The sequence below is a fragment of the Octopus bimaculoides genome, chromosome 20 (genome assembly GCF_001194135.2).
Source record: "Octopus bimaculoides isolate UCB-OBI-ISO-001 chromosome 20, ASM119413v2, whole genome shotgun sequence".
NCBI classification, from domain to species: Eukaryota; Metazoa; Mollusca; class Cephalopoda; order Octopoda; family Octopodidae; genus Octopus; species Octopus bimaculoides.
The window spans coordinates 1,464,661-1,479,367 of NC_069000.1; the positions used below are offsets into that span (position 1 = coordinate 1,464,661).

Here is a 14,707-nt window from a genome sequence, read left to right on the forward strand (position 1 = left end):
ATATATATATATATATATATATATATATATATATATGTATTACGTACACACTTGCCATGTGTAGCCATTACTCATGTCAACATTGGCATTTGTTTTTCATTCACACACACACACACACATGCACGCAAATTCTTTGTTTTTTTCCCTATATTTACCCCGGGAATAATTCCATTATCTGAATTGGCGAATGGAACTAAACAAAAGGAATTAATATTTATTGCCCAGTTTTAGCCTGGTTTCATGACAGCAAAGGTAATATACTTAATGGACAGTCAAGAATAAATTATTCATCAACTCATGTTATATATACACATGTGTCATCTTGCGTGTGCACACACACACATATATATATACACACACATATATATAATGTATGTGTGTGTGTGTTTGTATTTAGAGTACATATCTCTCTGTGTTTATCTCTCTGCATATCTCTAGGTGGACATGTGTACATGCACACATACACACACATGTGTACTATTCAACAATTAGACACCTCTGAATACCATTTCCCCTTCTTTCCATTATATATTATATACACATAAACGTATTAATTAGTCTATTTGTAATAAGTTCTTTTACTAAAGCACATAAGAACTGCAACACCAGCAGCAGTAGCAACAGTCGCTGCCACCACCACCACTGACCTGGTAGAATTGGTCGCACACCAAAGAAAGTGCATAGTGGCATTTCATCCATCTTAATGTACTGAGTTCAAACTCTGTTCAGATTGACTTTTGTCTTTCATCCTTTTGGGGTTAAAATAAGTGCCAGTTGAGCGGGGGGAGGGGGTGGGGTGTAAACAGCCAACCCCCTCCCCCAAAAAATGCCAGGCTTTGTGCCTGTAGTAGAACAGATCAATATCATCATTGTTATTTTCATTTACACACAACAGAGCAGACTGTTGGAAAAGAAAAAAAATCCTAACAAGTAACCTTAGATGCCAAGAACCCTCCTAAGTATCTTAGCTGTCCTTAATAACACCGTTTTCTGGAACTGTACTGAACTGGATTTTATGTTCGTTTCCTCTATCCATCTGTTCAGATCTTTAGGAATACTTCCCAATGCACCAATAGCTACTGGGATACATTTTACCTGCACTTTCCATAGTCTCTGTTATTCAATGGCTAGGTCCTGGTACTTGACTATTTTTTCTGTACCTCTCATATTGATTTTTTTCATCATTTGGGACTGTAAAGTCAATTATCTGGCACTTTCTATTCTCTTCCAAATCCACTCACAAACTTTGGTCAGCCTAAGACTACATTAGAAGACACTTGACAAGGGGGGGGGGAGGTCACACAGTGGGCCTGAACCCAGAACCCTGTGGTTGAGAAGCAAGCTTCTTACCACAACAGCCACCACCCATACTTATTCTACTTCACTTATAGTAAGGTTAATGTTGTGGTAAGTAGTCACTCATGTCAAACTAGTACCCGGAACTAAGCTACTCTGGATTGACTGCTATTATGTATATGTATGTTAAAAATAGGAGGTGGAGATGGGGGGGGGGGGCATTGAATTGTAGGAATGGAACGTTGGAAAAAATGTCCAATGCTTTAGCATTCAGATTATTCAGTTAAATGTAATGTTTATTGATTCCGATTGATTTGAATTGGCCATTCTCCATTAATCTTGTAGCTTTGAGATTTCAATGACAAGATTGTGTATTTATAAAGTCGTAGTAGGGTCAGTATGAGAGGCCAGATCTGGCTGGTTTGAACATAAAACAGAATATTTGGGCTGGACATAACTGATTTCAATGCCAAAATACACACACACACACATGGTGAGCTTATTCCAGTTTCCATTTACTGAATCTACTTGCCAGGGTTCTGGACAGCCCAAGACAACAGTAGAAGGTAGGAGGTGGCAAGCAGTAGGATCCAACTGGAAACTATGGTATTGGGAATTGTTTGAATTGCTCAAGACGAAGAACTAACTTTTTAACAGTCTTGTAAGAGAGACAACACCTATACACACTGTGGGAAAATGTTTGACCAACATACTTTAGTGGTGAGACAGATTTACGTAACATTTAAAAATTACTTTTCAAACTCAATTTAATTTGCAGATTTTGTTTCACATAGTTGTTTGACTTGTTAGAAATAGCAGCCAAATCTTGTGTAAATTGAAGACACATTTGACTGACTGTCTTTAACCCTTTTGTTACCATATTTCTGTTGAGATGCTCTGTGTTTCTTTCAATTAATTTTAAATAATTTAGTAAAATAACTTAGCTGTCATTAAGCTAGTCTTCAAAGCAGTGCTCCAGCATGGACACATTCTAATGACTGATACAAGTAAAAGGTAAAAGGTTGGCATTAGGAAGGGCATCCAACTGTAGAAACTTTGCCAGATCAGATTGGAGCCTGATGCAGCCTTCTGGCTTGCCAGTCCCCACTCAAAAGTCCAACCCATGCCGGCATGGAAAGCGAACGTTAAACTATGGATACAGATGCACAGCTGTTGTGGTTTTGTATTCTTATTATTTGTCTCTAAGACAAAATATGAAGTATATTGGCAACATTAGAGAGAGAGAGAGATAGATAGATAGATCGATAGATAGATAGATAGAGAGAGAGAGAGAGAGAGAGAGAGAGAGAGAAAAGGTTAGTCAGGGTTTTTAGAAGAATCAAAAGAAGTTTAATGTATGGGAGAGGCTAATGCAATAAATTGAATGGCTGGTGCTAATGACAGAATGTATGCAGAAATCTCCTTTGAGAATTGGTTTGTGATGATAACTAGAACAAATAAATGTGTTAGCAGGAAGCCTGCTATTTCTCTCAGCTATGTGGAGAATGTAAAGAGAGGAGGAAAAAAGAGCCGGAGAGAGAGAGATAGGTGAGGGAGGCGGGTTCGTGGGGGTGGTTAGAGGGAGAGAGAGAGAGAGAAGGATAGTGGAAGGGAAGAAGGGAGGTGCAGAAGGATAAAGGAAGAGAAGACAAGAAGTAGTTTAGAGGAAGATAATGCGAAAGTGCTCCCTCCTCTCTCCTGAGAAATACTTTAAAATATAGGATATTAAATATTATCTTGAGAAGCAGCTACGGTGTGTGTGTGTGTGTGTGTGTGCTATTTATTTCCTTTGAAGCTATGGAAAGTGATAACGAAGTGTGTTTAAATGACAATGAAATAAAGAGGAGGAATAAAAAAAAAAAGGAACACAGACAAATAGCAAAAGAAAAAAACAAATATTAAAAAATAAGTGGTGATTAATGGAGGGGAAAATTATAGCAAGAAAAGTTTAGAGATGAAATAATAATACAAAAACAACAAAACTGGTGAGTCCTGAAGGTGTGGTGGTGGTGGTGGTGGTAGTGGTGGTTGGAGGTGATGGTAGTGGTAGGGCCACAAAAAAAAAATTAAAAGGAATAAAATGTTCCTTAATGCATTTTTCTTTGGAATGTTCTGCTTCCTCCCCCTCCTCCGTCTCCATCTTTTCTTTCTTCCTTTCCTTTTTTCTTTTTCTTCTACTCAAGGTAACTTTGTTAATTGTTGTTATTGATTCCTTGCCATGAAGCAACAAGGCTGATGATTCCCTGCTCCCAGAGAAAGGGATCCAACCTCTGTCACCAAATTACTAATTCTTTATTGGCAATGGTTCTACCACCCCACCCCACCCCCACCACCGACACACACGACTGGCTTTCCATGCAGTATCTGGTGGTCAGTACAAGGCAATAGTAGAAGACACTTGCTTTTGGTGGGATAGAACCTAAGACCTTCTTAACCACATAGCTTTTAAATTCAATACAAAACGGTGAAATTTTGAGAGAAGCTTTAATAGGAACACGTGATATTTGAAGTGTGTCCCGGGAAGACTGGCATCCAAAACGCTGTCAAGTGGTTCCAGTTGCAAATAGGAACCAGAGTGCAAATTTCTCTGAGCAACAAGTTGTCATACATGACATCCTACATGTGACTAATATGAGCAGAGAATTTTGAAGAACTCACACCAATACAAGCCTGGTGTATATTTATTTCAATCAATCTTTAAAAGATTTGTGGTGGTGGGGAGGTGAACTCGAGATAGAGAGAGAGAGGAAAGAAATATTATCCGGGTATTTATGTCAGTGCACTGCCATTTCATCCCAATGTAAATCATTGATAACCCTGGACAACAAAGATTTTACTGCTGGAGTAAAAGCATATGTTTTAGACTAAATCGAGGATGCTGATTCCAAATCCGCACTCAGAATTGTTCTAGCATGTCAAAATATTGAGTTATGCATATGTGCAAGATTATAACTATACTTTCAGCTAGATATAGGCCGTATTATAAAATTTGCTAAAATGATGGTCAACCGGGGTAACCATGCCATAAATGAGAAGATTCTGAGATGAGCAAGATCACAACCACTGTAAGAGACTGTAGCAGAGCATTGTGAAGTTAACTTCTTAACCATTTGGCCAAACTTGCTCTACCAAAATCAAAACCCTACAAACCCCTTTCTGTTTCAAACATAATAAGAAACAAAGGAGTCTCTTGGGCCTTTGGTCCACTAGAAACAGCAGCCAATCTCCTTCAATAACACTGCACAGTCTGGTCACAGTTAGAATGTCTTTGATCAGAGTCATGCTTGACCATTAACAGACTAAAATATTTAGGACATTAAGCCATAGTTTAGAAGTTCAAATCCTACGTAACTCAAACTTGTCTTTCAAAGTACAGCAGTTGATAAATAAAATACCAGTTAAGAGCTGGTGCTGGTTTAATATTTCTAGAAGACATTCGTCAATGTGAACAGAATTATAATACAGGAACCAGGGCTATCCTCAGGCGAAACAACAATATAATTATCTCTCTCTCCCTCTCTCCATATTCTCTTTCCTTTTTTATATACATACATAACTTTTTTTTATGCATGGTCTCTCTCTCTCTCTATTTCACTCACTCTCTCCTTCTTTCTTCCTCTGAAATAAACACATGCCTAATTTCTCCCTCACACCCACAAACTAATGTCCTAATAACATGCACATATACACAAGCAACAGAGCAGCCAGCTTGTACGTCATTAACATATATTAACATACAAACGGCAACAAACAGTCACAAATAAACACACACACATCAGTCAGAGACTTTTGCCGTGCCACTCCTTATTTCTAATACACCAATGATAGGGATTTGTTCGTCAACTTTACAGGAAATTCAACCACTTTTCTTTCCTATTTGCTCTATTTTCGCGTCTTCTTTTTCTAATAAATCTAAATGAGAACAAGTAAATACTTGACGCATGAGAAAGTAACTCATGAGAAAGTAACTCAATTCAGTATCCTTGCTCTCACTATTTTTACTCCGCGTAGATTAGCCCAATTGTTCCTTGTTTGTTACATTCTTTTGTCTTTTGCCTTTTTTTTTATGTCTCCAATATCCTGTATTGTAACCTTGTGGACAGCCCCTTTCAAAACTGCTGGCCCTTTATCTAAATCAATTCTTATTAAAACGGCAGCGAGTTGGCGGAATCATTTTTGCGCCAGACAAAATGTTTAGCGACACTTCTCTTTTACGTTCTGAGTTCAAATTCCGCCCAGGTTAACTTTGCATTTCGTAGCTTTGGGTCGATAAAATAAATGCTAATTGAGCACTGGGGGTCGATGTAATCGATTATTCCCCTTCGCCAAAAAATTTCAGGCCTTGTGCCTATAGTAGAAAGGATCATCATCATCATTAGGTCCTTGACCGATATAATCGACAATCCACCCAAATGTGAAGTTCTTGAAGACAAAAGGACAGCCGTGACATGTATTTCTACTTCAATAGACGTCATCAGCACAGCAACTGCACCACCTTACCTTCAGTTGACGAGACACTCAAGGCATAAAAAAAAAAAAATTGTAAACATTTATGGGCGAGGTTAATTGGTATAAATGAAGTGAAAATGGGGCAAAGAGAAATAAACCACCATTGAATCAAACCCTATCGTCTTGAAAAGCTAAGACAATAGATTGAACAATATAGTCCCGATATTAAAAAGAAGAAATGGGATGGTCATCGCTGGAATGCCAATGATTATAGGTATGTCCCATCAGAGCTGGCCTGGGGCTACAATCAACAACTAGGAAAACCATTTGCGCAGTACAACCATTATCCATTAATTCTCTCTCTCTCTTGTGAAAGTCGTTATCGTTTACACACGCACACACAACTCTTTTACAAAATGCTTCAGCTCAGCTCTGCTAGTGTAATCCAGGGAGAATTAGTCACGTGTAATAATATACAGTTTCAGGGTACATGTGAGGATAAATACACGGCCCACTAAGCAAACATAACAGCATGATTCAGCATTCTGTCCAGCCAGTCACTGATACACACGGAAACACACACACACGGATTGGATAGACAGAGTGCTTATCCGTGTGTTACATATTCACCTCATTAATAACAACACTAAAACTGAAAAAGCACTCTAAAGGGCGGTGTCATCGTTTACGTACAGTTGTCTATCCCGACATGGGGCTGGGGTTTCTTCACAACTCAACCCCTCTTTCCTGTCGCCAACCCTTTTAGTCACGCTTATGACAATTAGTGAACCTATTTTAAAGCGAGGATGCACAATGTGTGTGTGCATGAGAGAGAGAGAGAGAGGAGAGAGGGGGAGAGAGAGAGAGAGAGAGGGAGAGAGAGAGAGAGAGATCATCATCGTTTTAACATCTACTTTTTCATCCTTTTCCCATGTTTGCATGAGTCACACGAAGGTAAGTTGGGTTTTCTAAGGGCGAATGTTTCCCGATGCCAGTTTATCAAACAACCAACAGTTGGGACATGGTTATGCAGAGAAGAGTTGCAAACAAAAGACACCAGTTGAACGAAACTTTTGTTTTAAAAAAATCACACTACATGTCGAGATAGGTCAAGAAGTCCGGACATGCTGTCATAGCGGACTGCCGTCAGGCGATACCATTCGCTTAAAAAGACACTGTTTACAACCAGCGAACACAACACTTGAATGAATAAAATTTGTGAAGGAAAGACAGTGTCACGAACCATTTCAGGCTTTCCTAACACTGGTGATAAGAAAGTTGTCCTTAGATTTTCCAGTTGAGACGAAGGACAATGCCAGAATAATTACACTTCAGATGATTCACAGGAAATGACACCTTACTACTTGACGTCCATTATCCAAGCTGGCATGAGTTGGACAATTCGACAAGGATCCATTGAGCTGCAGGGCTGTGTCAAGCTTCAATTTCAGCTCTGGTATGTTTTCTATGGTCAGATGCCCTTCCAAGCGCCAACTACCTCAACAGTGCTGTTTTTCATGCCACCAACACGAGTGAGGTCAGCAAACAAGTTGCAAGATAGAAAAGTCCCCCCATGACTATGGAGTGGTGGTGGGGCACAAAATATGTGATTGTATTTAATTATGTATTTTTCTGCACCAGGTTCAAATCCTATTTGCTTTGCCTCTCATCGTTCTACAGAGAAAAGGGGTCGTTGAAATAAAGTACTAGCCAATAAACACAGCTGTTCATATGACCTTTGTGTCAATCAAGGAAACTAACAGGGTGGCGAGCTGGTAGAATCGGGCGAAATGCTTTGTGGTATTTCGCCTGCCGTTCTGAGTTCAAATTCCGCCGAGGTCGACTTTGCCTTTCATCGTTTCTGAGTCGATTAAATAAGTACCAGTTATGCGCTGGGGTCGATGTAATCAACTTAATCCCTTTGTCTGTCCTTGTTTGTCCCCTCTATATTTAGACCCCTGTGGTCAATAAAGAAATAAATAGAGGAAATCAACAGAATTATAAGCATCCATGTTATCACTAAAAGGAAGGGAGAGATACACAGACACACAGACTGCCCAGTCAAGTGGTAAATAATGTATATATATATATATAAATATATGTGTGTATATATATATATATATATATATATATATATATATATATATATATATATATATATATATATATATATATACATATATATACATATATATATATATATGACAGGCAGATAGAATATGATAGATGAGCCAAAAACTAGCATCTCCTCAGACAACCCTGTCTATGTGTGTGCCATATTTGGAGGTTCATACAAATGTCTAAATATACAGATGGAAAGAAGCCAGTCATAAACCATTGTGATTAAGGATTAGCTAATTGCACATGCCATTGCCCTCACAGACACACAAAAGAACAGAATGAAAAACTAGAGTTTTAAATATTCTTTGTTATGAAAAGACACCCGACTAATGAGATTACATCTGTTTGGAGCTATTAATTAACGATAACAAAAACATAATTCTTTTGACAATAAACAGGTGGCCATCTAGATAATCCAGTTCAGCAGTTTGTGTACCACTACACAGTTCTGACACTAGTTTCACTTACTGAACTATGACCATGCTGGAGAAGCAGCTGCACGGATTCACGTGACCATGTCAAACCTCACAATTCATTTTATTGATTTTATTTGTTGGACTGCTACATTACAGACTGGCACTCTGTCGGTTATGACAACAAGTGTTCCAGTTGATATGATCAACCGAACAGCCTCCTCGTGAAATTAACATGCAAGTGGCTGAGTACTCCACAGACGTGTATTCTCAACATCAATCCTCAGGGAGGTTCAGTGTTACATAGGGCGTGACAAGGCTGGTCCTTTTGAATTACAGGTACGACTCATTTTTGCCAGCTGAGTGGACTAGAACAACGTGAAATAAACAGTTTTGCTGAAGGACATAAGGTGCCACCAGGAAATGAACTCACAGCCTTACAACTGTGAGCCGTATACATGAACCACTCAGCCACACACCATCACTACATTACAGACCCTAAAACAGACACAACACAAACGACACCAGTTTGTCTTTTTGATTGGTGTAAACACAAATACAGGTGCAAGAGTGGCTGTGTGGTAAAGAGCTTGCTTCCCAACCAAATGGTTCTGGGTTCAGTCCCACTGCATGGCACCTTGGGCAAGCGTCTTGTTCTATAGCCTCAGTCCGACCAAAGCCTTGTGAGTGGATATGGTAGATGGAAACTGAAAGAAGCCCGTCATATATACATATGTGTGTGTGTGTGTGTCTGTGCTTGTCCCCACCATCGCTTGACAACTGTTGTATGTTCAAGTCCCCATAACCTAGTGGTTTGGCAAAAGAGACTGATAGAATAAATACTAGGCTCACAAAGAATAAGTCCTGGGGTCGATTTGCTCGACTAAAGGCGGTGCCCCAGCATGGTCGCAGTCAAATGATTGAAACAAGTAAAAGAATATATAAATATATATATATTTATAATTAGTTAATCCGAAAAAAAAAAGTTGGTGATCAAAACAAGTCTTGGACCCCTCAGAAGGTGTGAAAGCCATGTGTCAGGAGTTTACAGATGCGGACCAAGAGAACACAAGATAGGAACTTGGCAGAATTTGAACTCAGAGTGTAAAGACAGACGAAATGCCACTAAGCATTTCGTCTGGCGTGCTAACAATTCTGCCAGCTCGCTGCCTTAGCCATGGGGAAATATTCCCTTGCAGGGAAATAGTGGTGAGGTGGCTGCAAGAAGGGCACCAGTCATAGAAAATTTGCCTCAACAAGTTCCGCCTGGCCCATGCAAAAATGGAAAAGTGGATATGATGATGATGATAACAAACCATATCTTCAATGAATAGATAAAGCAAGATTGCTGCTTTAACTTATCCTCACTCACCAAAACTATCAGAGAAAGTACAAACAACACTCAAGCGATAAAAGATAGAACCCAGCTAACATTAGCTTATCGTTTGCACTAAGACGCTAATTAGCCTGACTGGCCAAACAATATGACTAAGTTTATTTCATTGTGAGGAAGAACTGACTGACATGTCACTGACAGAGTATCTGTTGTTGTTGAGTGAGAGAGCAGTGCATGCCAAAGTGATACTGGGGTACAAATATATGAAGCCCAATATACCCATCATGACTGCTTGTCTGATAAGGGTACACCAGGCACATGCATTACAACCATGCATGTCATGGTGGTCTCATATCAAGATAAACAATGGATGACCTTGCAGGTGGGGACCAGTTAGAATTTTCTTCAGGTCAAGTAGACCATCCTACTCAAAAGGTCCCTGGATAAGGGTTGTTTAAGGACTGCCTTAACTTAGTCAATGTGGTAACAGAGTAGAGTTGGACTTGACTAATACTCTGTGGGTTAGTTTAGCATAGGAGTTCTCAATTGGGGTCCATAAGACCCTTAGGGATTCATGTAAGATTGGGTTGTTAAAATTTATGTGCAGTAGATAGCTTATAGTCCTACAATACACAAAATATTTTAACAATTTTTTAATATAATTCCTAATATTATTTAATTCCAAAAATAGGATTTTAAAAACATCAAATGGCTATGAGGGCCCATCTGAATAAAAGGGGAAATTGTTCAGAACTACGGGTTTAGCATAACGACAACAACAGTCATCATTATCATCATCATCATCATTGTTGGTATTTTACATCCATTTTCCATGTTGGAGGCAGCATGTATTCAAGGATATACTGCTCGACTACACGGTTCAGGGGACATCATTAGCTTGCATTTCAATTTTGAGGTCCTTAAGACTTAAGGGTTCTCAGCATGTCATTCCAAAACATTGTGGGCTCCCAGGATGTCACTGCACTTGTCCTTCTCTTTTACTGGCCCTGATATGTGTATGTATATATGTGTATGTATATATGTGTACATGTATGAATGTGGACGCACCAGCCACTAAGTATACTTATTCTGCTCCTATGTGTTGTTTGGTTTCAACCCCTTTTTATAGAGTGGAGTTAAAAATAAAGAATTTATGAACAAAGCATAAAAATAACAGATCATGCGATCAATCTAAAAATAAACAACAGCAAAAACACGTTCAGCCTGTTTCACACGAGGAAAGCGTTTTTAGTAGTAAAGAAAAAAAAATAATAATAATGAACAGTTTGTGGGAAAATGTGCAGACACTAATCCATTCTGAAACTTTATGTTCAAATGCAGTTGATTATAAAGAAGTAATAATGACTATTAAGTTATTTTATTATCATATTTTTCACGGGAAAATAAATATATACTAATAAAAAAAATTAAAAAAAGATATTAACCGCTTTGTTACCCAATTCCTGTTGAAATAAATTTGCAGTCTTTGTTTCAATAAATTTTTTAAACAATAGTCAATTCATTTCTTTTCTTTTCTTCTATATATGATGGGATTCTTTCAGTTTCCATCAACCAAATCCACTCACAAGGCATTGGTCAACCCCAGGCTATAGTGGAAGATACTTACCCAAAGTGTTGCATGCTGGAACCATTTTACCAATGTTGTTTTACAAAGTTCAATATATTTCCTAACAAATCTTTCATTTTAAACCAGTTGTTCTCAACTGGGGTCAATATCACCCTTAGGGGTCATATATAAGATTTTGTTGTTAAAATTTATGTACAATAAATTGATCAGACTTCTACAATACACATGATATTTCAATTTTTCTATACAATTCCTAGAAATCATTTCTACTAAAGATACAAGGCCTGAGATTTGTGGGGAGGGGACTAGTCAATTACACTGGTGTTTCACTGGTATTAAATTTATCGATCCTGAAAGGATGAGGCAAGTCGACCTCGGCGGAAACTGAACTCAGAACATAGCAATGGGCCAAAATACTGCTAAGTGTTTCATCCTATGCGCTAACGAGTCTGCCAGTTCACTGCTTTATGTACAATCCCTAATATTTAATTAGCAAGATTTTTTTTTCATACAGTGAATGGCTGTGAGGGTTCACCTAAGTAAAGTAGGAATCATAGGTTAAAAACGGCTGAGAATCACTGCTTGAAACAAACAATTTAGCCATGTCCCATTGCCAGAGAACCATTGAAAAGTTATCAAAATAACTTTGTGATTATTAAGCTGTTTGGGATGGAAACAAGTATGAAATTTAGATGGAAGGTTTTAATTAAGATGGTTATCAAAAGGGTTAATTGGATCTAGTTCAAAACGGGGGCACCAGTTTTCATTTATGTTTTATGTAGTGTTTTTGGTACCGAAAGACTTTCAAACTTCGTATACTTATCTATTTTGTGTTATAGAACAGAAAAACATTTTTGTATTCGAAGTTATTTCATGTAAAAAATTGTCTTATTTCGATAATTTCAACCAATCACTGACAAGTATTCAGCTGTTTACAGTTACTCCTTTGGCAGTTTAAGCGGTGTAAAGCGTATTTAATCTCCATTACTTCTGACATTTTGCAGAGAGGCAACACACGTGTGTCCGTTTTCCTTCGTTTTATTTTTAATATAATTTCGTTAACATCTGCCTGAACTGTATGTATACAACATTTGCCCTAACCCTTCCCTCAAAAACCAGCCTTGTGCCTATAATAGAAAGGTTTATTAGCTACTGCCAATATGCTTCAGCCATTTTTTGACAAGGAAATAATAATTTTATCACCGCCAGAATCGTTTGACAATCGTTTGTTTACGTAGTCAGCACTTAATGTATTCGGTTGAATGGACGTCAGTCATTAGTTGAAATTACAGAAATACGACAACTTTAACATGAAATAAGTTGCAATATAATAATTTTTCTTAAGAAGACTAAGAGAAAAAGATGTTTTATATGACACATTCTACCAGTGTCCCAAGTTTCAAAGTGTTTCGTTAAGAAAATACTGGCGCCCCCGTTTTGAACTAGATCCGGTTAATTATCTGAGTCACTTTTGTACAATGATGATTGACGGTACTTTTTACAAAATAAGCTGTGGCCTAACTAACCAAAGGCCTGGGGGACACATTAACAGGGTGGTTGACTGGCAGAATCATTAGACTGTCAGATAAATGCTTTGTAGCAACTTACTCTGGGTCTTTGAGCCCCGAGTTCAAATCTTACCAAGATCCACTTTTACCTTTTATCCCTTCAGAGCCAATAAATGAAGTACCAGTGATTTACTAGATTCGCCATCATCACCTCCCACCACCACCACCACTCTCTCACTCTCACAGATATGGCTATGTTGTCTGAATCCCCTCAATCATGGCAGAACTCCCTCCAACAGATAGGTGAAAGGACATGGCACGTTGCCATAACATCAAGCAGTCAAGTATTGGAATAAGGAAGAGGATAAGTTTTTTTTCTCTTGATACAGCTGAGCGAACAATGCTTGAGTGTGAAAAGGAGTGGCCAGATCACAAATATTTCCCATTTATTAGGTTAGATTAATTACTTAAAATAACCTCTCAACTTAATTAACCCATTTTGTCTCGATATTTCTATCTGTTTTAGTTTATTAGGAATATTATAGTGAATCTGATGAAATAATTGTCATTACTAATCTGACGCTTGAAACAAATAAACAGGAAATATTTTGAGAGAAGGTTTGCATTTATATTCTTTTACTTGTTTCAGCCATTAAAATTGTGGCCATGCTGGGGCACTGCCTTCAAGAATTTTCAGTCAAATGAACCAACACCAGAATTTATCATTGTTTTTAAGCTTGGTACTTACCCTGTTGAACTGTTAAGTTACAGGGACATAAACACACCAACACAGGTTGTCAAGTGGCAATGAATGACAAACACACACGACAAGTTTCTTTTAGTTTCCGTCAGCCAAAACCCCTCACAAAGCTTTGGTCTGCCTAGGGCTATAGTAGAAGACACTTGCCCAGATGTCACGCAGTGGGACTGAACCTCGAACCATGTGGCTAGAAAGCAAGTTTCCTACCACACAGCCACTTTACATCAGGAAGTTAGTATAACACTGAACCAAGGATGGTTTGAGACAGGTCTGAGATAAAATAATATTTTCCCCCACCACTGCTGTTGGTTTGTTTATGTCTTTGTAACTTAGCAGTTCTGCAAAAGAGACCGACAGAATAAATATCAAGCTTAAAAAAAAATCAATACTGGGGCCAGTTTGTTTGACTAAAAACTCTTCAAGGCAGTGCCCCAGCATGGCCACAGTGTAATGACCGAAACAAGAAAAAAAAAAAAAGCCCGTCCCATGAGTTGTTTTAAATGACATTTCTGATGTCGTTAACGGTTTTAAAAAACTATCAACCACTCTCTTCTCACTATTCAGGTTTTTTTATAGCCCAGGAGCGACACCCAGAAGTCACAAGCATTCTGCCCTGACCCATGGACATGTGCCTGCACACACACATTTCATAACCACCACACGTTTTACAACCAGCACACAAGGAATTGACAAAAACATTAAAGGTTAATTACCTAAAGTAATTAATATATATATAATAATGTGAGAGTGTGCAGCTTAGTGGTTAGGATGTTGCACTCACAATTGTGAGATCGTGGGTTCGATTCCCAGAGCAGAGCTGGGTTCAGTCCCACTGCATGGTACCTTCGGCAAGTGTTTTCTACTATCGCCCTGGGTAGACCAAATTTGTTCCACACCAGCAATCAACTATGCTTGAGAAATTCCATAGGTGGCCGCCTGTGAATATAGTAAAGCCTCTGTACTAAACAGTATGAAAGCTATCTTATCTACTTGAACCAGAAGCTTTCTCATCTCTTCCCATCACTCCCTTCTCCTCATAGGTCCTACTCTTCCTATGAGAAAACCTCAGTGTGACCACTTGACCTGCTACAAACAACAGTCAAATCTCACTCACAGCATATCCCCTCACCTTTGAAAGAAAACAAAAAAAATGTATTGGCTATTGTGGATAATAAGAAATGGTGTCTAGTGAAAATACTGAGACGGGAGGGTCGCGATTGGGATGCCTTTGGTGAA

The 14,707-nt window shown here is 38.5% G+C and overlaps 1 protein-coding gene across 3 annotated transcripts in view; it reads right to left on the minus strand.

Moving 5' to 3' along the window:
- The window catches only part of LOC106877543 (uncharacterized), a 40,384-nt gene that overhangs the window by 19,443 nt on the left and 6,234 nt on the right, over positions 1 to 14,707 (minus strand). The gene's annotated exons all lie outside the window — the stretch shown is intronic.